The sequence below is a fragment of the Eriocheir sinensis genome, chromosome 61 (genome assembly GCF_024679095.1).
Source record: "Eriocheir sinensis breed Jianghai 21 chromosome 61, ASM2467909v1, whole genome shotgun sequence".
NCBI lineage: Eukaryota > Metazoa > Arthropoda > Malacostraca > Decapoda > Varunidae > Eriocheir > Eriocheir sinensis.
This window is the reverse complement of record NC_066569.1, coordinates 3264107-3289416: the sequence shown is the minus strand read 5'-3', so window position 1 is coordinate 3289416 and position 25310 is coordinate 3264107. Positions and strand designations below refer to the sequence as shown.

General features: G+C 46.0%; 3 protein-coding genes across 3 annotated transcripts in view; 1 reads left to right on the top strand and 2 right to left on the bottom strand.

Annotated features, from left to right (window-relative positions):
* LOC126986144 (GATOR complex protein NPRL2-like) overlaps positions 1–25310 on the bottom strand; it is a 95644-nt gene that overhangs the window by 23081 nt on the left and 47253 nt on the right.
* The window catches only part of LOC126986143 (GATOR complex protein NPRL2-like), a 95573-nt gene that overhangs the window by 23081 nt on the left and 47182 nt on the right, over positions 1–25310 (bottom strand). The window lies entirely within an intron of this gene.
* Positions 1–25310, top strand: part of LOC126986008 (uncharacterized) — a 109128-nt gene that overhangs the window by 46299 nt on the left and 37519 nt on the right. The gene's annotated exons all lie outside the window — the stretch shown is intronic.

Sequence of the window (25310 nt, the reverse complement as noted above, 5' to 3'; positions counted from 1 at the left end):
TAATCTACAATTACGCATGAGAGTGCGAGGAGGCTGAAATGAAAATGTCAGGGTACAACACAATCTGCTTACCAAATGGAGATAATGTATGCGTTGAAGCCGCCAAGGCGCTGCGACGACCGATATAAGGGGCACGGTGACCATATTGTTTCTGATCAAGTTGCGGAGGTGGATCAGAATTCGCGGCATGTCAGGACTCAAGGATCTCCGGAAGCGTAGTTCAGGCGTCAACGACGAGGCAAGATATTATCGCCTCTGAAAGTAGTGACGATGAATTGATAATGGCGTTCCCTGTTCAAGATGATGCCGACGTGTGGGTCAACGGAGAAGTTATCGAGGAAGGGAAGCAGAACAACCATTAAGACGTTCGACCAGGATAGCAGACGGCGACGGTGTTTAGTATGTGATTGATATATCGAAGAGTGTGTGTATGGAAGTGAGAATGGTTTTGTTGGGTGATTAAAACGAGAGAGAGATGGTGCTCGTTTGTGTAATTAATAGCCTCTTCTCATTTTAAGTGATGTGATCATGCGCGCTGTGTGCTGGAAGGCCTGAGGAATGAAGCGAGGGTGTAGAAGCTGTTCCCGATTATGAGAGGGGGGAGTTGTGCGCCAACAAGCGCGCAGAAGGAGGCCCGCAAAGAGAGCCTTCATACCGCCCGGGGCGAGGGTTCTGTGCGAGGGGCACCGTCGGCTGTGTGCCGGAGTCGGAGTGCCCGCTGTTGGGAAGGCCTACGACGGCGGCGGCGAAATGGGGAAGCGGACCACTGGCTACTGACGACTGGCGCAGCCCGCTGTTACTTATTACTGTTCTCAATTTAGTGCCTGCAAATAAACTGCTGCAGAAAGAAGTATTTGTTGTGCTCTACTGGCCTCTACAACAAACACAAAACACAGATGAATATGGAGGCGTGGGATCTATGTAGATCATATATAAATCCGTGGATTTTATTGGTGATAAATGGAAAATAGGTCAATCGGAAAGAGAAAATAGGAAAGTCTGAATATGGAACAGAAAATCAAAGAATCCCGAGGACCCAAGAAGCTATAGAGGAAGGAGAAGAAGAAGAAGAAGAAGGAGGAGGAGAGCAAACAAGTCCCCTGTGTCATCAAGATCAAGGTCGAGTCCGCCGCGTGCCCTGAAGACAGTGAAGAGCCCTGGCAGTGTTTCTCGTGGAGGAGGAGGGCCCTCGGCGTGCAGGCCCCAGGGTGGTGTGCAGGTGAAGGGGGGGTGCAGGGCCAGGTGTGGACAGGCTGTACTTGGGACAGGAAGGAGTGGGGGGCCAGGGTGTGGACAGGCTGCACTTGGGACAGGAAGGAGCGGAGGGCCATGGTGTGGACGGGCTGCACGTGGGACAGGAAGGAGCGGAGGGCCAGGGTGTGGACGGGCTGTAGTTGGGACAGGAAGGTGGGGGCCAGGGTGTGGACGGGCTGTACTTGGGACAGGGAAGGGTAAGGGGGGCCAGGTGTGGACGGGCTGTACTTAGGTTAGGGAAGGGTGGGGGGCCGGGGAGGGTGTGGACGGGCTGCACTTGGGACAGGGAAGGGAGCAGGAGGGCCAGGTGTGGACGGGCTGTGCTTGGGACAGGAAGACAGGGCCAGGGGTGTGGACAGGGCTGTGCCCAGGACAGGGAAGGAGTGGGGAGCCAGGGTGTGGACGGGCTGTGCCCAGGACAGAAAGGAGCGGAGGGAGCCAGGGGTGTGGACGGAGCCTGTGCTTGGGACAGGAAGGAGCCGGAGGGCCAGGGTTATGGGCGGGCTGCACTTGGGACAGGAAGGAAGGGGCGGAGGGCCAGGAGTGTGGACGGGCTGCACTTTAGACAGGAAGGAGGCGGAGGGCCAGGGTGTGGGCCGGGCTGTGCTTGGGACCCAGGAAGGAGTGGGGGCCCAGGGTGTGGACAGGGCTGTACTTGGGACAGGAAGGAGTGCTGGGGGCCAAGTTAATGGATTGGGCTGTACTTGGGACCAGGGAAGGAGTGGGGGCCAGGGAGTGTGGACAGACTGCACTTGGGACAGGAAGGAGGGCGGAGGGCCAGGGTGTGGACGGGCTGTACTTGGGACAGGGAGGAGCAGAGGGGCCAGGGAGTGTGGACAGGGCTGTACTTGAGGACAGGGAAGGAGTGGGGAGCCAGAGGTGTGGACAGGCTGTACTTGGGACAAGAAGGAGCGGAGGGCCAGGGGTGTGGGGCGGGCTGTACTTGGGACAGGAAGGAGCGGAGGGCCAGGGTGTGGACCAGGCTGCACTTGGGACAGGAAGGAGGCCCGGAGGGCCAGGGTGTGGACAGGCTGCACTTGGGACAGGAAGGAGAAAGCGGAGGAGCCAGGGTGTGGACAGGCTGCACTTGGGACAGGGAAGGAGTGGGGGGCCAGGGTGTGTGGAGCGGGCTGCACTTGGGACAGGAAGGAAGAAAGCGGAGGGCCAGGGTATGGGCCAGGCTGCACTTGGGACAGGAAGGAGGCGGAGGGCCAGGGTGAGGACGGGCTGCACTTGGGACAGGAAGGTGGGGGGCCAGGGTGTGGAGCCCAGGGCTATGCTTGGGACAGGAAGGAGTGGGGGCCAGGGTGTGGAGCGGAGGGCCGCACTTGGGACAGGAAGGAGCGGAGGGCCAGGGGTATGGACCAGGGCTGCACTTGGGACAGGAAGGAGTGGGGGCCAGGGTGTGGACAGGCTGCACTTGGGACAGGAAGGAGTGGGGCCCAGGGTGTGGACAGGCTGCACTTGGGACAGAGGAAGGAGCCTTGGAGGGCCAGGGTGTGGACAGGCTGTACTGGGACAGGAAGGAGTGGGGAGCCAGGGTGTGGATGGGCTGCACTTGGGACAGGGAAGGGAAAGCGGAGGGCCAGGGGTGTGGGCCAATGACTGTGCATACTTGGGACAGGAAGGAGAAGCGGAGGTGCCCAGGGGTGTGGACGGGCTGCGCTTGGGAGAGGAAGGAGTGGGGGCCAGGGTGTGGACGGGCTGCACTTGGGACAGGAAGGGAAGAAGCGGAGGGCCAGGGTGTGGACCAGGCTGCACTTGGGACAGGAAGGAGGCGGAGGGCCAGGGGTGTGGATGGGCTGCACTTGGGACAGGAAGAGCCGGAGGGCCAGGGTGTGGACGGGCTGCACTTGGGACAGGAAGGAGCGGAGGGCCAGGGGTGTGGACAGGGCTGCACTTGGGACAGGAAGGAGGCGGAGGGCCAGGGGTGAATGGGCCGGGCTGCACTTGGGACAGGAAGGAAGCGGAGGGCCAGGGTGTGGGGCCAGGAGCTGCACTTGGGACAGGAAGGGCGGAGGGCCAGAGTGTGGAGCAGGCTGCACCTGGGACAGGAGGAGCTGAGCAGGCAGAGGGTGTGGATAGGGTTCCCACCTGACCTCCAAGGAAAATCAACATGCCCCAAACTCACCCCTCACCAACCAAAATTCCTTCAGGGGAATCCATTGAGACTTCAGGGAATCGGTGATGTAAGCATGAAGTAACATGGTCATAAATGCATAGTTTTGAGTTATGAGGGTTGAAAAATACCACCTAGATGTAGGGAAATTCCTTACAATTGCTTAGATGTAGGGAAATTTCCTTACATTCCGTTTTTTCAACTGCGTGCACGGCACATAGCGTGGTATTGAAAATCACTCCGCACTTGAAAATACGATATTCACATGCCTCCATATTGTGCTTAAGGAGCATATTATACATACAGAACGATGTGTTTACATGGCGGCAACCATTGCAATATGAAACAGCGTTATAAGCGATCCAGGTTAACAATGATACGGCTAGGTGAGACCAGGTCCTACGCATGGTTATTTATTATTATTTTTTTTGGAACACGCACCTTTACCTAATACTATTTCGATAACGTGCAGCTAAGGTTGTGATAGTGCGGCTTAATTAGCCATTAGCCCACGCATGTTGAAGACCAGGTCCACCACGCAGCGTGGTTATTTTTTAGAACCACACAGCACCTTTAAGAGGGGGGGGTCAGGGGGAAGCGCAGCCTTCCTTGATTAGCCAGGTATCGTAACGTTCGTTGGAGTAGTTTAAATGTATCCCCCACCCAAATATGGCCAATTCACGCAGGTCCCCCAAGATCGTTGGGGAGGATGAATTAAACTTCTTTACTGAAAGTACTTTTTTTTTTTTTTTTTTTTTTACTATGATATGGAGCGTATTATATTCGTATTCTGGGCTGTAGTCAATATCCACAATCACCTTGTATACTGGGAATATGAGCCGTGAAGCAGATTCAAAGCTTCGGGCCCAAGAGAGGTTGAAGGCCACACTTCCTGCACAAGCCCGCAGTATTATTAAAAGAATGTGGTGTTGGATGGATCCTGGCTAGCAGTGGTTTTACTTGTGTCAGTGATAAACAATGAAGATACACTGTGTTTTGGGTACCACGGACTCTACTTGGAGGACAGAAACCTTGCGATGAGAGTGACAACCTACTAGTGAGAGGGCATGAGTGTGGTGGAAGCGGTTTATGTGAGCACAGATGGCCATGCGATTGCCACGCCAGATAGTGAGTGAGCATTGTTTGGTGGAGTTCTCCTTCTCTCCCAAAAACAAGCTTGAGGATCCATTGAGTGCGTGGTTTTAGGTATAGGAAACACTAAATTCGTTGCAAGCAGCTTATTTTGAAATGGTGGTGGGAGGAAAAATTCCCTAAATTTAAGGAATTTCCCTAGATCCTGGGAGTTTTATCCCCTCCCCCCACTAAAAAAATGTGCGAATCTGACAGTTTCGTGTCCCCTGAAACTGAGCCAGCATTCCCGCCAGGTCCCCAGGCTTGTGGGGAAACATGGGCAAACACTAGGGAATTTACGTTATGGGTCTTGTCTTGTGCAGTGTAGGTGATGTTCACCATGGTCAGCAAGGTCCACACGCCCCAACACTGTGCCCCTACTCTAGGGCCGCTTTCACTTTATTTGTTTTGATCGTTACCAATGTGGTGATTGATCGACATATAGTTCTCCCACATGAATGAAACTGGTTTATGGGGTAGTGGTAAGAGGAGGTGAGGTGGTGTGAGTGTGTGGTAAGGTGCTTGAGGCTGGGCTAACCCGCAGCCGCCACTACCCCATAGGCCAGTTTACGTGGAAATACTATGGCAATCACGCCATTAGTAACGATAAAACAAACAAAATAACGCTGAAAGCACAGCTCCTAATGTGCCTCAGCTGGTCAGGAGGGTTACTCTCTGCTTATAAGGATAATTACGTGTAGGACAGGGGAGCTCAATAGGGATCCCCTGCAGAAACAGGTCAAATTTTCTCCTATAAAAGGTCTCCATGCTGCAGTTAGAAGTGTATTAGAGGTTAAGATTCGTTTTAAGGCCCGTGCCAGTATCTCATTACCTACCTTATGAAACATGCTTTATCTCTTCCATATATCTTTTCTACAAACCTTCAACAGTCATGTAAATAGCTTGTTATAGTAATTGTAGTATATCACTGTATTATTATTATTATTATTATTTAATATCACCACAATTAGGCATGCAAATATCAATGGAAAAACCCACGACAGATAGATCACGCATACCTTGTGAATGTCATCGGCTGTCAGTGTTTACTGATCTCAGTTTATATACAAAGCATTTCATCAAGCTTAGAGGTCACCTTGACATACGTGATGACCAATTGTAACTTCATTATTTTTCCAATCTGTAATCGACCACACCTATTGTCCCTCGGCTCTCACCAGCATTCGCTGTACCTGGGGTTAAGAATACATTTATTCTAAGACAGCAAGTGTTTTCCTCCACGCTCCACAAAACCCTGGCTGAGCTCCCGCTGTACCAAGTTTTACATCGTTGCGCTTTGAAAATCCCAATTCAAGGACTTTTTTACTCTTGAAAATAAGGGGAATAATGTTTCACGCAGTCATAAATAGCATCACCTCTGGCGTGACAGCAACGACAGCTGCAACTTGGGATATGATGCGCAATACCTCCCCTTGCTGAAATAAGTCACATACATGTGGTGGTGGGGGGTCGAGGGCGCCTTCCCCGATTAATCAAATAGATAAATAAAGTAAGTTTGGTTGGAGTAGTTTAAATATGCTCCCGACCCTAAACAATCCTACTGACTATTTTACAGCTCACGGCCGGATACTGGCATCGCTTACCCTTGACTTGCGCCGCATCAGAGAGGAAAGCTGACAACGGCTTTTCGTAAACATCCTATTTTCAAGAGTAAAAAAAAATTCCTAAATTGGATTTTCAAAGAAAACATTTCCTACGCTGACTGTTGAAGGTTTGTAATGAAAAGATATATGAAGAGATAGTGATGTTTCATTAAGTAGATTATGAGATACTGGCACGGAGCCCTAAAACGAATCCTTGCCAGAATGTTTCCTGATGTCCCTGGGCAGGCAGTTGAATAATCTTGGTCCTCGTTGGTAAAGCTGGTAGCATGTATGGACCCTAATACATTGACTGACTGTTTCAGTGGATATTCTGGGGCAGAATCACGTATTAACCGTCGAGAGAGTGTCTGGCCTGTAATCCCTCCTTCAGTTTGTGGTGATGGGTTGGGCACTTGCTTCTCCAAGGATTTTCAAGTGTTAGTATATGTAGTACACTATCTCTTAGATGCTTTGGAGAGAAATTCGAGTTGCAGAAGTCTTAGAGCCTGTCCCAATGCTCAGATTTTCATTGAGATCAGCTTCCTTGTAGAAGACCCTTTGTGTCTGTTCAGTCCTTGATATTGTACATTTTGTGTAGAGGACCACAGATGGCACAGGTATTCCATTTTTGACAACGCAAGGGACTTCCAGGCGGGAGGAGGTGTTGGGGTTCCCTCGTCTTGAAGGTCTGAGTATCCATCCGGTCATCCTGCCTGGCCGTCCTTGTGATATCAATGTGCTCAGTAGGTGAAAAGTCATTACCAACTAAATACCCCCAGGTCATGTCACGGAGACTCTTCTCTGCAATTTCTTGATCTTTCACCTGGAACTGTGATCTTGAGGTTGTGCTTTTTCCCCATATCTTATTCATTTCAAATTTATTTTGTTGAAAAGACATATTGTTGTCCTAACCTATTCTTGACCCTAGCCTAAATTTCTGTGGCCTGCCATGACTGACAGCCGCTGGCGCTGCTGAGTGGAGGAAGGGGGGAGGAACATTGCTTGGCGCCTTCTCTACATACGTATTTTAAGACAACCCCACAACAAATACATAATATTTCTGTTGCTATCAAGGGAGGCGGTGGCTGAGTGGTTAGCATGCCGGTCCAGTATTCACCGCGTCGTGGATGATTTGGGTTGAATCCGCCGCTTCCACTGGGATTTTTCAGTCACCGCCGAGTGGCCCAAGACCACCATCCAGCCGGACTGTAGAGGAACTGTCAAAGGAAATAAAATGAGCTTCCAGCGCTTGCATGAGCCAGAATAGATTAATGCCAGTATAAACACTTGCCTGAACCACGTCGGGCTTGGGCCAACCACCCTCTTCCTATAGCTATTCTTATTACCTAGAAAAATGGAAATGTGTACAAATTTACGGATAAATAAAAGTATGCGATGAAAGAAAGTTTTGCCTTAGGCCAGTATTTATGTTATGATTTCTACAGTGCCCTCTCGAGGTTCCATGTATTTCGCTTAACCGTTCCTAAGGTATTATAAGCGCTAAACTCCAAGGCTCACGAAACTTCGAGGTATTGAAAACACTGAAAAAAACGACTTATTTGTTTCCAACCCGTTGAGATTTTTTTTTTTTTCATGTGGCTTATGGCGCGATTGAAACTATCCATCTGAGCCTAATGGTATTTGAAGGCCCCGACTGGCAGAACTGTCATGGTGCAGGCAACTGTTTATAAGTGGTGCCATTATAGTGAGTCATGCTGCCTCCCAGAGCTCACTTTTTTTTCCTCCTATGCTCTCGCATGTTATCTCAAAATGAGGTACCTTGGAAAAAAGAAAAGCGAGAAAGAGAAGAAACGGAATTCGTTTTAAAAGCCAGAGATGAAGCCTTACGATTGGCTGAGCTCTGAAAACACTGCGCTGTGATTAGCTGAAGTCCGATGACGTCATATGGCGCGGCGCTCACCCAATCCAGCGGCCTCACTGCCTTATGTGTAACCCGTGAAACCCGGCTGTGGGAGGCCGAGAAGTGCCTGAGAAATGAAAACCAAAATTACCACCTGCATTTTGAGACTAAGAAAAAAGAGCATGGAACATACATCAAGTACTCCTTTCATAACCGTAAATCCGTTAAAAAATATTTACTTTACTCAAACTCCATTCTTTTTGGAATGATGTTTGTTTACAAAATAAACAGTCCTAAGTGTGCGTGGCATCCTAGCGAAGAGTAAGCTTGTTGTGTACTATAGAGAATTTGCCAGTGATCATTGTATAGATAGCTAATTCAGTATGCCATGACCATAGCTGGGTGTTATCGCGATACTTTATCACTGATAACAAAATCAGAGTTGTGGCCATCCGTTACTTATGTAAATATATATCGGTATTGCCGTTACTTTTAGTAACCAAACTAGCGATAATGGCGCTACTTTTTCCGACTCTCAGAAAACAAGCGTTGTCTCCTCTCACCCTATTTAGCATGTCACGTGGCGCGCCCGGTGTTGTATGAAAAACTTGAGGGGTATGAAATATCTTCGGTGAAGAATTTCATACTTAGATCATCAACATTAAAACACTAGAGTTATTTTTTTTGGTCAACAGACTCAAATATCAATACGAGTGCAAAACCCCGATTATCCGGCCGGATTATCCGAAGAAAACCGGATTATCCGAAATTGATCCTGGATAATGCAATTAAATTTTTTCTATACTAAAACGTTATAAAACATCAAAATAAATAAAAGTAACTACATATGTACTATATTAACACATTTAAAATTGATAAGAACAGTTAAAATGAATATGCTTTCTAATACGTATTGCCGTGAAATAGCTGTGTATGAATAGATCAATGTATTAGACAAAAACATTAAAACAGGAACTCTCTCAACATAACACCACGTACGCACCTTACGCTTTAGCAGGGCGTGGGTCAGTGACGAACAAACTACTGCGACTACTCTCACACTGTACTCTCAAGACAACGACACAAACGACTCCCCTCTCCTCCATGCCACATTCCTTCAACACTCGAGTTGGCGATAATATGAGTCATCATACTGTGTCCTCCACCTGCCGATGCATCAAGGGTCACACTTGCAAGCTTGCTGACCATTCTGTCGCACTCTGCTGGCATTCACAATTCAGATCTGCAATGCTCTGATATCAACATACACTGGTGACAAGGAGACACATAGACAAACTTTAATAAAAACATTTACATCACATGTTTTAGGCGTACTACTTTGTTTAGCGTGGCGATAATGTTTATTTAGTTCATTATTTACATAAATCGATCGGCTGACAGTTAATACACACTTCTTTTTGGGCGAGTCATAAGCATTCTACCTGTGCCGACCTCTAAAATGGCGGCCATAAATCCGGATTATCCGAAAAATCGGCTTATCCGAAGAAAACTCCCCTTCCATTTAGGATGTCCAGGGGTTTTCTGTATATCAAGAAAATCATTTAACTTTTGCCCCAAAATAGTTATTCTTTACCTGTTGATATTCCATATTCGTTTGTGAGCATGTAATGTTATTAAGCACCAGTGTTGTGTTGTTGGTGTCCATTGTCCAGCTGGTGCTTTTTGTTTACAAACACTGGTCTCTAATGAACTATGCATGTTCAAACCAGTAAAGCGTAACCTTGTACAGTCTCACAAACTTTTTAACACATTAAGAGTAGTTGCTGGAAGGCTGAATCAGACATACAGTACCACCATCCTCGCTTCATTTCTAGAGCGACCTCTGGCACATATCAATACAACTCATTACAGATTGTCGGTCCTAAACAACGAGTAATATTAATATTACTATATCTCATACAGCCTTCCAGCAATACAATTAAAAAGCTTTGGCAAAATAACTACAGAATATAACGCTGAATGCAGCGTCTTTTGATTCACGAGAATATGAAAAGATGCCAACTTTTAGTAAAGGTATAATAACACTATTCAAGCGTTCTAAATGTACGTCCATATGCTTGTACATGTCCAACGTGTGGTTTTCTAAGTTTAAGTTTTCTAAAATACAGATCATTGAAAATTTAATTCATCTATATTTTATTTGAAATATCAATATAGTATTGATTTTGCCTACTCCCGGACTTATCGCTAGCTAAATGTCGTAGTGGCAGATTAATATTGGGTATGGTTATCGCCTATTGTCATTTCCAGTTAACGAATATCGATTTATCACTGATAAGGTTTCCATTATCAGTTATCGGTTATCAGGAATAAGGTTTCTGTTATCATTACTTAGCTATAGCCATGACCTTACCAGCACCACCTTTGACAAAAAGCCCACCTCGAATCCTCACCCTCATTGACCTAGGGCGTCATGGCGGGTTCGCTATTCCACCACCGCCTACAATTAGCTAAGGCATCCCAAATACATTTAAGGTTTTGGTGACATTTTGCTTCCAAGATAAGCATTGCATTGTAAACAGTAATCAGCAGTAGAGGACAATGCCCTTCATATCGAACAACACATAAAAATTCCTAATAAATGAATATTTTGCTTTCATAACAGAAAAATATCAGATCACTATTTACGTTACTCGGAATATTAGATTATCCTAATGTTTGATTTATTATGATATATTTTACTGAATTTATGAAATACCACTTCACAAATTACATTGAAAAAAATTCTGATAAATTAAAATTTTGCTTTCGCAACAAGTGAAAATAATGTTCCCATCCTGCTCTTCATCTGTTCTGTTTGTCACTTTCCTCAGGAGAGCTCATCATCTGGGTCATCTGAATTCGACAAAAATCTGAATCATCTGAATCACCAGATGGGTATCCGTCGCCCTCCTTAAAAACCGAGGTTCATTTCTGTTGAAAAGGAGGAAAAAAATATTATTAATAGTTTTTTATGTACGCTCATCAAAATATGAATATTGTATCGACACTAACTGCATTATAATCATCATAAAGCGCAAATAACAGAACAAGACTATATAAATCGGTCGTCGAACTGGTACATATATCACCAGCATACCTGGTACATTGGTGCAGCAATCTGTGATGAAGGAAAAAATATTAGTGAATTCTCGCGATTTGGTATATATTTGCCGTGGATTTTACACTATACTACAGGCTATCCTCTCCTTAATGATACACACAACTCCTCTCTCTGCAAAAGTCCAACCGGACACTGGGCGTGGTGGGCGCCGTGAACGTTCGAACCGAGCAAAAGGCGTGAGTTGCCAAAGCGATTAATGTGTCAGCAGAGCCTTAAAAACTGTATCAAGCTTGCAGCTTTGGTAAAACAGATGAAAACCCCAATCCCGTTCCGTGTAGTTCTGTCTTAGTATTATTCACGAGGATACGCTTCGGAATTTATTTAGAGTTAGTTCAAAGACACATTTTATCAATTAATGTATCATTGCATCAGTTTATTATCGATACCTCTGTTACCTTGAAACCAAAGAGGTTTGGTAGGAATAAACTTAATTTCATGCATGTAGAACAAGTTAAGACTTGGCCAATAGTCGCCTTTTACGTCCACTAACAATGATACCAGTCGTGTGTCCCTCCCTTTCAGTTATCCCGCCAGCTCTTGTGACCACTAGCAGTTGTTTTTTACCCCCTCCCCACACTCCCAGCAATAATCAATAACCAGAGGTGGAAACATATACAAACCTGTCGAAAGAACAGTGTGGTGCTTAAATAATGTAAAGAGTGGTGATATCAATAACCGCACTATTTACCCGACCAGCGACATGTGGCTTGTTTGGTGCACCTACCGCCCTGATCCCTCCCACCAACTTCTGTTTACCAGCCTTTTTCAGCATGACTTGTGTCCCAATGTCCTACACTGATGTTAGTGTTGATACTTTTACTCAAAACTCCATTCTTTTCAGTGGTGTTTGTCACAAATAAACAGTCTCGTGACGTGTAGCATCAATAATAGTCGCTTATTGTCTACTATAGAGAATTTGACAGTGATTACTGTGGATAGCTAAGTCAGCCTGCCATGACCTACAACTTGCTTTGACAAAAAGCCCACCTCAGATCACTCACCTACAATGACCTCGGACATTCACGGTGGGACGCTATACCACCGACTACAAATAGCTCGAATTAGGGTGTTTTATGGAGAGCCCTTTTGATCCACCGTACACAGCCCCGACTTGTGAAAGCCCTGAAAAGGGTCTCAACGTTCTCGGTTAAAGAAACATAATCGTCGTGCAGTTGATGCTCACAGTTTTCGTAAGAAAAATCCTGTCTGTCCTATATCCTCTTTGCTCCTTAAACCACACACACACACACACACACCGTCACATATAAATCAGATATAGCTTTTTTTCGTCGTTACCTGTGTTGCCGGTAGGCATCTTCCTGAGTGGAGCCAGTGGTCAGCCCAAGGCTTCTTCAGGTGGGACTGATAGTCGTGGCCGTTCTGGCGCAGGCATTTTATAGTGGCGCCATCTTGCATTAGCTCCTGCCCCGGAACTCGTTTTGATTCGCTTGGACGGCTATAAGAGTCAGGTTGATGGGTGGTCTTCAGGACAGCATGTGTGCCAGTTTTAAGCCACTGCGGCGGTGACCAAAGATCCGAGTGGTAGTGGGGATTCGAACCCGCGTAATCCAGCTCTGCTGGATGATTGCAAATCTTTCTTCTTGGCGTCCGAAACCTTTTGGAAACTGTTATCAACACTTGTGTCCCGACTGTACGGTAGGCTATTTTTGCTCTTAACAAAAGAATTTCAGGTTTGTTATATTTCTTAGAGCCATTCCACAGTCCATCGGTAGCTGTAATCCTTGAACGAAACTTTAGTCTTTTACCTCCGTAATAGTTAGGTTTTCGATGCTTTCCACACACACAAGAGATGTCCTGTATGATTTCCTCAGAAGTATTAACCTATGCATGAACACAAAACACTGCAATAATTTCTAAGTCTTTGGTGTTGCAGTTTTGCCGGGTTTACTAACACATCATGGCGAACTAATGAAAGAGGCCATTGGTCCTTTTAAGTTTCCAAGTTATACAGAAATGATTCATGTTGACCTGAAGAAACTTTGGACGAAATGTGAAAAAAAAAAAAATGTAATGTAAACTGAGCTATTTTTGCATATAAACTTTTTTGTTTCTTAGTTTTTTGTCGAGTTTTCAAGATATGATATTGACCTGAAGGCTTCGGGTATGAAACAATAACATTATAATGTAAGGGCTAATCTGTTTTTCGAACTGAATTAAACTTTTTGGTCTTATATTTATGGAAGTAATTTGTTTCAAGTTTCTGAATATATAGGCATGATTCATATTGGCATGAAGGCTGTGATAAGGTATGAAACTAATAATGTAGGCAAGTCTATTTTTGCATATAAACCTTTACGTTATTGTATATCCAAGTCCTCTTTTTTTTAAGTGCCAAGCTATGAAGCCATGATATTGATCTGATGGCATATGGCAGATATGAACCAACTAAAACTTTTCTTTTTGCATTTGAACCTTAACTTTGCTATATCTCTCAAGTTCTCAACCCTTTCCAGGCTTCCCAGATAAAAATAATGGCATTACCGATCTATTCCTGGAAAGAAACACTCACATTCGTCCACCTCTTAAGAAAATGATCCAACATTAAAATCTTACCACAACTGGCTGGGCGGCTTCCACCTTGAGCTCCTCCTCTTCCAAGCTGACGGGAACGTGGCACTGGTAGATGCCTGCGTCAGCCGCAGACACACCTTCAATCTGCAACAGGTGACATTACATGCATGTAATCTTATACTAACCACTAACTACTAAATAATGAAGTACTACTCTTCTCATAATTATGGAGAGGTGCCTTGATACTTCTCTAACTGATAGCACATCCATGCTCATTGTTTTATGCTGCCAATTACGCCACCTTTACCTGTACACATTTACCTGGCTGCCTCCCTGCCACCCAGCCCACCCTCCCGTTCCCTGCTAACAGGAATGGGAAATATGATGGAGACAGCTGCTATTGATGCTGTTATATTTATAGTGGGCAGTGATAGGCAATACTATTTGTTGCTATTGTTGACATAGTAATTTGCTTGAGATATCAGTTATTTGTTTCATGAAACAGTGAGAGGCTAGTGTTTGTTGCTATTGTTGACATAGTAATTTGCTTGAGATATCAGTTATTTGTTTCATGAAACAGTGGGAGGCTAGTGTTTGTTGCTATTGTTGACATAGTAATTTGCTTGAGATATCAGTTATTTGTTTCATGAAACATTGGGAGGCTAGTGTTTGTTGCTATTGTTGACATAGTAAATTGCTTGAGATATCAGTTATTTGTTTCATGAAACAGTGAGAGGCCAGTGTTTGTTGCTATTGTGTTGATAGTGTTCTTTGCTTAGTATACTTGATATTTGTTAAAGGATACATGTTTTATGTTGCATAATTAAGCTCTTATTCTTAGATGCTGTCGGCTCTCACATTAAGTATTTCAAAAAGGTTGAAAAAAAAAAATGAATTGGATTTTCATGAATTTTCATTTTCACGTTCATAAAACAGCTAATATGTCAAACGTTGAGATGATTCTTTATTCATATTGATTAAAAGACGAGAATAGCGGACATCACTTTATTGAAGAGGAATAGAATAATCTTTGGAATACTTTTCAACAAGTCATTTAATCAATACACACACGAAAAAAAATCGTATCGCACTTAATGAGCGTTATCTAATGAGTAGTTATATTCTGTTCTCTGAAACTCTAGCATATCGTTCTTTTCTTTGTTTTTAAGGTGCTTGACGGTGGCGTTTATAGGTCGTTTATTAATACTTCAGCTTCCTTATAGCGATTTATATTCGTAGCCTATATGTACAGAAGCGTCGTAGCGAGAGCGACTCCGTTGTGTGTTAGTCGGATTCTCGTGAAGGAGTGACGAGTTACAGGTTGGAAAATAAATGTTACAATTGGTCACGTACGTCAAGGTGACCTCCACGCACTATGAAATGCGATGTATACAAAACTGAGACAGTAAACACTGACGGACGACATTCCTATAAGGTGGCGTGATCTATCTGTCGTGTTTTTTTTCCATTTGACAATTGTATGCCTAATTCGTGGTAATATTAAATAATAATAATAATAATACATTGATAACCTACTATGACAATGCTCGGTCACCTACCAGTGATCGCGACCTCATGATATATAAAAATCTAAATAGCAGTTTGTCAAGCAGACTGCCTATGATACAATTACAATATAACACTGGCTATGTAAGAACATATGTGGAGTTATAATATAAATAGTGAGAGGTAAAACACAACGTGTGTGACATGAAACATAAGAAATCTCTCAAAAGATAAACATAAGGACACATGTAGAAAAGCTATCAACTGGCATAGTTACAGACAATGAAACGTTCATCTAGCTCCTAAAAAAAAAAATACAATAGTGAAACATACAATAGTGAAACATAGTACAATGTTAAGTATAGGAGCAGGGGAATGCCAGGTTTCTGTCCGCTGACTTGCCTGAGAAAAGGAAAAACTACCTTGCCAGTGGTCTTCCTGCATCCAGTCGCCGTGTCTGCACAACCAAATAATCGTGCAGGACAGAGTTCCTCCTAATAAGGTAGCACATGACGACGAGACTGACGAACATCAGAAACATTGGTACAAAAAATCCAGGGTACAGGTAGGGGAGATGCAGGTATTCAGGCAGCGTTTCCTCCAGGGTTTCCGCAAACTCCGTTTTGTTTGCGAAAGACAATGAATTAAGGGAATTAGTCACATAAGAGATGCTGGAGAAGTGAATGTTATCGAGAGACCGTAGAGGAAACACTCGATGGGATATATTGGCCGTGAAAACCAGACGGATCCGGGGCGGGTACGTTGTTATGTTAGTGGAGCGGATATAGCATGCTTCCGCTATGGCATAGTAACCAGTAACCCGTTGATAAGTGGTACCCTCTGGGCAGATGACTGAGACATAGAAGGACTGAGGGAAATAGAAATAATGGAGACCCTGAAAGTTCTTATGGAAAACAGGTGTTGGTGGTAGCTGCTTGTAAGGGCACAGGGAAAGAGCGTCAGACGCGTTCACGCGGGTGAGGGCATACCCCTCCCCGAACTGGTAGGAAGGCAAAGAGAGACGCAGAGCATTATAATCGCCCGAAGACCGTCTCCTTGCAATATTGCAAGAGTAAGTAGCTACCCATTGAATACAGAGCGAAATCCTTCGCGATTAGAACAAGAGACGGGGACGTGTCCAGGGGTAACACACTGTCCTTAGCTGAAAAAGGGAACGGGACAATTTCGTGTGCCTCAAACACGTCCGCCGTCTGAAATGGAACATGAATGATTATGGCATCGGGGGTGACGCTGGACTCAATCAAAGGGTAAAAATATTGACTCATGTCTGGGTTGAATAAAGGTGTGAGGCTATAATTTTGATACCCGATATGGACAGTCGTTCTCAAATCATGTAGAGGGAACAAGGCAGGTGTGAATCTATCGTGCGCCGCATCAACCATGTTGCTAATAACCTGCTGATTTGCCGTTGCGACAGAGTTAATGACGTTGTCCAATACATGCAAGGCCGGATCTAGGAGGAGAAACTGATTCACCTGGTCGATCTATTTGACAACTATGTTGATAACCTCTACCATCTTATTTGTCTGCTCCAGCAGTTCCTCAATGTTAGAACGCAACCGCGCAAGTTTTCTACAATTGGCGTTGATCACCCTGCGATTTCGGGCAGCAAAGGAAAGTACATGAGCGTAGTGGTCCCGCAAATCGCGTACGTCCTCGTCGGTAGCCGTACCGAAGAGGAACTTTGAGGCGGACCCAACGATGTTGAGCAACCCCCTTTTTACCAGAGAGTGAACTGAGTGAAAATTATAATCCATGTCTACCTCATCAACTTTTCCCCGTAGGAACAGAATCCTATCCTCAGTAGTTGAAAAAGATTCAGAGAGTTGGTACTAGAAGGTGCCTTTGATTCCCTAGTCTTGGTAGCCCGTATGGCGTCTGCCATGCCGAGTAGTTTTTCTGAGACTATCCTGATTGTGTCCGTGGTGTTGGTCAAGGAAGTATATGGATATTTTACGAGGAGCACATCTTCTATGAGGAAGACCTCTCCTATGTGTGCCGTGAGGGCACCAGGCTTCAGGTGGATGGGTGTCGTTGCAAGCAGGGAGCCGAGGGACAACAAGATGATCAGAAAACGCAACATCATGATCTGAAAGTGGTGGGAATGAAGTATTTAAACCCGTGGTCTCAAGTTATAGCTATGGGTGTTGGGATTATCTTGTTGAACATTTGACTCTGAGGGGGAATTACCAATATCAAGGTCCAAAGGTTTCAGACGATCACTGTGAACTTCTAGACTGACTCCACTATTCGACTCGAGAACCTCGAACCGATTTCCTCTTACATTCCAAACAACACGGTAAGGACCCACAAATTTAGCCCCCAGTTTCGAACTCATTTCCGCTTGCTTAATCATGACTGTGTCACCCTCTATTAATTTCACCAGGACGGCCTGTCTGTGTTGTTTTGACATCATTTCAACCTTCGTAGCTTTTAACGTACACCTAACATCGGAGTGTATCTTAGAAAACATATGCATCTGCTGTTGTGCGTACCTATCAATGTTGTAGAGAGGTTGTTGAGGGATTGTTAGGAAGTCGTACGGAAGATGTTTCTCCACCCCATATAAGATGTAGTAGGGAGACTTCCCCGTAGAGTCGTTTACCGACGTATTTATGGAAGCGGCTATATGCGATAGCCAATCCTCCCAGTTATCGTGGAGATCGTTCACGATAGGCCTGAGGACCTGTAAGATTTTCCTATTAGCCCTCTCCGCCAACCCATTAGCAGCTGGGTGGTAAGCTGTGATGAAGGATTGCGTGATGTTAAACTGAGCGCATATTTCGCTCAATACTGAGTTCCTAAACTCGGTGCCATTGTCACTCAAAAGAATTCGAGGAGACGAATGTGGACACAACACGTGAGTCACGAGGGCATGGGCCACGCGTGTGGCTGTCTTGTCCTTGAGAGGCGCTAGAACTAGAAACCTAGAGAACTGGTCGACGCACACCAATAAGTAGCGCGAACCATGTTGGCTCTGGGGGAGCTGTAATAAGTCTATATTAACAACATCCCATGGCGCCTCTGGTACTGGGTATTGCAACATAGGTGCTGGCCCTTTTACGGACCCCTTGTGCTTAGCACAAACGACGCAATGTGCGACATGTTTTTCTACATCAACCCGTAATGTGGGCCAGTAGAATTCTCGTCTGGTGACAGATAGCGTCTTGTCTCTTCCTGGGTGACCCGCAATGGGTGTGTTATGGACCAGCTTAAGCGTCACGGGGACGTATTTGTCTGGGATGACCAGTTGGTCTATAGGTACCGGTTTGGTTGGCCATGACCTACAAAGGAGGTTGTCCTCTGATAGGAAGAATTGTGAAAAGGGAACTGGCAATTCAGGAAGGTTTGTTTCGTCTCCCGACTCGAGGGCGTAAATTAACCTCTTCCACACAGGGTGGTCTCGCTGAGCAGTGTGTAGCTCAGGTGAAGTGAAGCTGTGGATGACCTCTGGGGTGGTAATCGCGCCTATCGGAATATTCCGAGATAAGGCATCTGCGACCACATTTGTTTTCCCGGTGATATATTTTATCTCCGGATTGTATGCTTGGATCATTAAGAACCATCTTGCCAGACGACCGTGTAGGTTTTTTCCCTTGAAAAGATCAGTTATGGCCGCGTGGTCCGTATACACCACAATTATGTACCCCATCACTATGTCACGAAAATGCTTCAGAGCCCACACAATGGCAAGAGCCTCTAGGTGGGTAGCAGAAAAGTTCTTTTCCGGAGCAGTTAGTACTCGACTGGCGAACGCTATCACATGCTTTTTGCCGTACTTATTTGTTTGCATCAGAGCGGCTCCTCGTCCACTAGTCGAAGCGTCGGTACAAAGCTGAAAGGGGTCCTTGAAATCCGGAAAGATAAGGACCGGAGCCTGTGTAAGCGCTTTCTTTAAAACCTCAAAACTCGTTTGTTGAGCTGGGAGCCACTGGAATGGTACGTCTTTCTTTAATAGATGGGTTAGGGGACTCGCGCGTGCTGCGAAGTCCTTTATGAAAGGCCTGTAATAACCTGCGACACCCAAGAAAGACCGTACCTTGTCCGCAGACGTTGGCTGAGGGAACTCGGCAACAGCTTTTATTTTGTCGTCCACTGTGTGGATGCCGAATTCGTCCATGACATGCCCCAAGAACTTGATCCGAGGCCTTAAGAATTCACATTTGGTGATTTTGAGCTTTAATCCGACCTCTTGAAGTCTGTGTAGGACTGCTTTTAGTGTTTCCATGTGTGCATGCACGTCTTTACCTGCTATGATGATGTCGTCTAAATACACATAGACAGAGTTGCCCAGCAAGTCACCAAAAATACTGTTCATTGTCCTTTGGAAGGTCAAGGGAGCTCCTTTGAGCCCGAACGGCATCCTCGTCCACTCATAGTGGCCATGAGGCGTGCTAAAAGCCGTTATTTCACGTGACTCGGGGGCCATGGGCAGTTGCCATTAGCCACTGACCAGATCAAGACTCGTAAAGACTTTATTTCCTCTACCGAGACACATCAGAAGATCTCTAAGAACGGGAAGCGGAAAATGATCATCCACGGTCGCAGTGTTCACACGCCGGAAATCAATCACAGGACGATAAGAACCGTCTTTCTTTGGAACCAGAAACAAGGGTGAATTCCACGGGGAATTCGATTCTTTGATGACAACTTGTTCTAACATTTCAGAGATAAGTTGTTGCACGACCTCCCTCTGACTGTGGGGGAGCTTGTACGCATTGATATATACAGGATTTGTATTTACTTTTAACAATGTGGTGTTCAGCACACTGCGTAACTCAAGCGGCTCGCCTGGTAGAGCAAGCGCCCCCCTATAATGTTCCAGTAGCTGGACTAAGGTTGGCTTAATTTCGGAATAGTGTGCAACTTTTAGGAATGCCTCTAAATTAGCTGTGCCTTGTTCGGGAGAAGCCTGACACGCCGAGGTTATGCCTGAGACTTGGGCTGAAGGGTATTCAGCTGGTTCCGGGGCGACATTTCTCCCATACACTAGACACTGGCATAACTAACACCGTGTTTTAAGGATACAGGAGATCCAGACGTGTTTATTACCAATGCCTCTGCAAAACCTCCCTCCTTGACTGTCGCGAGAGTTACCTCCACCGTCACGCGGTGTATGTGAGGAGCTCCGTCGATACACATAACTGCCCGTTGGAGGGGCGCTAGGCAAACGGATTTTAACAAGTTTTGCAGCACGATCTGGAACTATTTGAGGACTTTCTACGACTGCCGTTACTGTCCGCCACAAGTCTGCAATGTTTTCGTGTGGTTTGACCGTAAGAGGTGACACTTGGGCGGTGGCAGTCCCTGAGTCTGTGGTGGGTTGGTCATTTTCCCCCTCTGAGGGTGGGATTACAGGTGACAGAGGCGATGGTTACCATCCCTGTATGCGTCGGCCTTGATACACGATCGCGTTGCTTTCAGGGTTTATGGTTATGTGCAGGTCTTTCATGGCGTTTAATCCTAAGATCCCATCCACAGGTAAGGCAAACCTGCTAGAGACATAAAAGAAATCTCGAAAGGGACATACTTTTTCATGTAAGCTGACTGTTAGTGGTACTCGCCCAAGGATTCCCAAAGTGGTGCCCGTCACGCCTACCACATTCAGGTCGTTCTCTTGGAGCGGCCAATTTTCCCCACTCGCCTGTCGTGTCAGTGACCTGTAAGCGGAGTCTGAGATGACATTGACTGTCACACCTGTGTCTACCGCTAATGTGAGTGAAATTTTGCCCACCTTGCAAGGGAGGGCAATTTTGCTTGTCCGGCCCAAGGCGGCAATGACTGAGTCAAGTTGCTCCCAATTAGTATTGTCCTTAAGGGACACTTGGATGTACGCCTTGGGGCTGTCACGAAGTCATGTCTTTTTATTCTGAGAAGAGGAGTGTGGTTTACTGTCCGCCGAGGACTTGTACTTCTGTTCCTCCTTGGCCTTTTGTATTGCAGAACAACTGCCTGAATCATGAAAACAATTCCCGTGGACAAGGCAAAAGGCAGCCTTCCGCTGATGGTTTGGCCTAGGGTTCCTGTGTGATGAATAATGCCCGCCACTGTAACCTCTGATCTCCTATCTGAGCCCTGTCTTGAATGTGTTGATTCCTACGTTTCGCGAAGCAAGAATGTTCAGAATGTCCTGATTGTTTGCAAAAACTACAGGTGAGAGATGCCTTACTTTGTGCCTGCAATGCTGCGGCTGTTGAGAGGGGTTGATGGTGAGTGTTCTTGAACCTTGACTTCTAACTCTGAGACGAAGTCAACCAACTTCCCGCTCGGTTTGAAGGCCAAAGAAGGGCAGAACGGCGGTTCGTCTCTGAAATATGAAATAAGTAAAAAACAACTCGAAAGCTGTTTTCACCTGGTGCTTTGCATACACCCCCCTGGACGCCCGAACGGGTCTTCTAGGCTCTTGACACAGTCAACCGCCAGCTGATTTGCCTCAATCATGGCGTCCCAAATCGGCTTTGTTGAGGATTTTTTTTGGAGGAACTCAACCGTGTGTGCCATCTGTCTAACGATGCTTGGTTTACTCCCGCCCCCGAAGATTTTTATGAAATTCCTTTTAAAAACCTCATAGTTTACTCCAATGTCCCCCGAAGCGAACGCTGAGGACTGCATCAAATTCAGTGCCCGAGAGCCTGGAAGTAACTGTGACCGAATGAAAGCGATTTTATCATGATCTTCCGTAATGGAGGAATTTACGATGGCAGAGTCACACAGATCTAGGAACGGTCTCGCCGCCGAATTGCCGAATACTGGCGTGAGTTGGAATGACCCGAATCGGGGAAGGGGAAGTGGGGTGGGGCCCCTGCAGGAGGGGAGGTGGATCGTCAGGCATTTTGATCGGCTGAGTGGAGGTTAAGTATTCAGACGAACCCGGCGGTGAAGTGGCGCTTTCCCTTGGGAGTGTAGAGTTAGTAGTACCCGATCGCAAGTGGACAACATTTTCATCATCGGGTGCCGCACCGTGCTCCACTGCCTCCTCCCTTGAAGGACGAACCAACTGTTTAAAGGTGTCGCCGAGTTTAGTGAGAGTGTCTTTGTTCATACTATGGTGTAAATCAGTTACAATATAGGCGCATATTTGATAGCTGTAAATATTAACCAATAAACTGAACGTGTATGAATTAATAGTTTGCGCCGAAAACCTAAAAAAAAAACAAGAAAGAATGGCTAGCAAGGTGCCAGGTAGACGTAATATAAGTTAAGGTTATAATGGAATGTCATAATGTTATGGGTATATTAAAAAAAATAGCTCTATAAATACTGCGGTATTTTGGGTAGGATAAAATTAAGTGAGTATACCTTTGAAGCTCTCGTTTTCCCTCGAGCGGCGAAGAGAAAACGGAGGCAGGGAGCACTGAGGAAGATTAACTTTGATCAGGGAACTCACAGTAAACCTGCTAGCAAACAATAATAAAGGATCAATATCGTATGCGAATGAACGTTACTCTCACAATTATGACTGATTAACAGTGTTAGGAACACAAAAATAAAAAGGTCGTGCCTCTGCACGAAACAAAACTGAAATAAGCCGAGCCGGCATATTTTGACGAGAAGGGAAAATCCACAAATACCAAGATTAATCAGCTGATGTCGTGGAGAGAGCGAAGGTTGGGGACGCCCTCGGGTACGTGCAGTCGTTGGAGTCGCGTCGTGAAACCTCGGCCGCGGCAGCAGCGGCGGCGAGAGATGAGGGAAGGGCGGACATCGGAGGACTCGTAATGGCTGCTGGAAACTGCTGACCCAGCGATTTGATCGGCCGCGGCTGGGGGCCGGAAAACTGCCGCCAGACGTAGGACGGCTGCGGCGTTCTTGTTATATTGAGAGATGGGCCGCGGTGGCAGATAAGACGACTTGGGTGTGTAACCTCTTGAGAAGACGCCTTGCAGGAAACGGTAGTGGTAACTGCTTGCAGTCACTGGGAGATGTCCTCGGGTTCCCTTGTTGACTGTTTGCCGGAAAAAGTTTGGGCCGATGCTCCCGGCAGCGGCGGTGTTGCCGCCCGCTGTGGTGCGAGGGGCATGTGGGTTGTTCCAAGGTCAGCGGGGCGTGCCTCCTCCTGCTGGCGGGCTTCGAGTGAGCTGTGAGTGGCTTGCAGTGCTGGCTTGAGGCGGGGGAGCGGCTTGTAGATTGTGGCCCTCGCTTTCGGCTGCGTAGGCCTGTTGGTGGCTTGAGGCTTGACGCCTGTATAGAGCTTGTAGCCGACGCCTGGTGAGTTGCTTGTAGCTGGCGCCTGGTGAGTTGCCGCGGACGGCTGGCTTGTGACTCCTTCCTTCCTTCTACGCCTGTCCCCGGAGTTTGTTGGTGAGTTCTCGTGGCTTGGAGCTTGGAGGAGAACGAGGTAGCGAAGGCACAGGCGCGGTGGTGACCGCTGCCAACCAAATGTAACGGGCTTGCCGGGGGGCGTTTAAAGGGCGTTGATTAAGACTTCAGCTTCCTTAAGGCGAATTATATTCGTAGCCTATATGTACATGAAGCGCCGTAGCGAGAGCGACTCCGTTGTGTGTCAGTCGGACTCTCGTGAAGGAGTGACGATTTACAGGTTTGAAAATAATTGTTACAATTGGTCACGTACGTCAAGGTGACCTCCACGCACTATGAAATGCGATGTATACAAAACTGAGACGGTAAACACTGACGGACGACATTCCTATAAGGTGGCGTGATCTATTTGTCGTGGGTTTTTTCCATTGACAATTGTATGCCTAATTCGTGGTGATATTAAATAGTAATAATAATACATTGATATCCTACTATAACATGTTGACAAGTATTATAAAGCAGGGAACAGAATTTTACTCCTTAGAAGTCAACTTTTATAATATATGCGTCATTTGATGACGCTAATTTATTGCAATACGTTCTTTTTTGTATAACAATTACTAATATACAATACAAAAAAGCACATGGGTAATTATAACTAACAGATTGTTTGACTTTTTTGGTAACACGTCAGTTTCTGAAGCTTATGAAAATATTCCGTTGAAATATCATTGCAAAAAATGATCTCTTTTATGATTTTCGTATATCTTGGGCGGGTGCGGGGATGGGGGGGGGGTGATTTCATGGCTTTACATTCCTGGGAACATTGCATTCATAGCATATTTTGGTTTTAACATATAAAGCTTTAATGTAGAAGGGGAAATATTAGGCTACGTTACGAAACACTTGTCCTCAGTGCCAATTCCATTGTTATAACATTGTATAAATAACATACAGGTGAGAGTTTAGTAGAAGTACGTATTGCCATAGTGCTTAATGGCATTGACATCTGTTCTTTGGTTATCATTTTAAAATTTAATAGAAGTACATATTGTTATAATGGTCAGTGGCAGTGAAGACTGATTTTCCACTACTATTCTCGTATTTCATAGCATAACAATAATAACAGCATTCTTGAAATCAAAATCTTTTTTCAGAAAGGGGTAGTATTAGGCTACGCTACGAAGCGATATTCCTCCGGTTATTCATCAGTGCCAGTTCCATCGTTATATCATTGCGTGACACTTCACACAATACGCATACTGTTTAAATGGATGACCCCAATGAAAACTGCTCTACGATTATTATTTTTTTTTTCAAGTTATATATTATATACATGTAGCTTGCAAATGTATTTTAAGCTGCTGATGTAAGCTCGTCGCTGATTGGACAGCGGTTTCAGGCAGTCATTTTTGCCTCTTGATGTTCGGATATATAAAGGCCGCGTACCCGATGCACTGCAGTCGGGTGAGCAGCTGTGGGGTCCCTCTGCGGCGGCGTGGTTGACCCGCCTGGTTATCCTCGCTTTGGGCCCCCCCGCAGCAGTCAAGTCGACCAGTCGGCTGCTCGCCCGTGCACCGCTATGGGTGTCTACTGGGCGCCTGCCCTGAGACTCCGTGCCTCCGTCGCTGCTCGCCGGCTGTTACCCGTGGCTGTGGCGGCGGCGGAGGCGTACCTACACCCACCGGGACTTGAATTGCCCGTCCCCCCTTACAGGGCCGCCTTTTGGCCAAAGGCCCTGTCCCCCTATTATGGGGGTAATCTTAAGAAGATGTACTGCAGTGGAACGCCAACACTCGTCGAGCGAGCAACTCTCCTGGCCTTTGAGCCAGCTTTTAGACTGCTGAGTTGCTCGCTCGGCTCCGGTTACGGGTGCAAGATGCACCCGTCGGGCGAGCA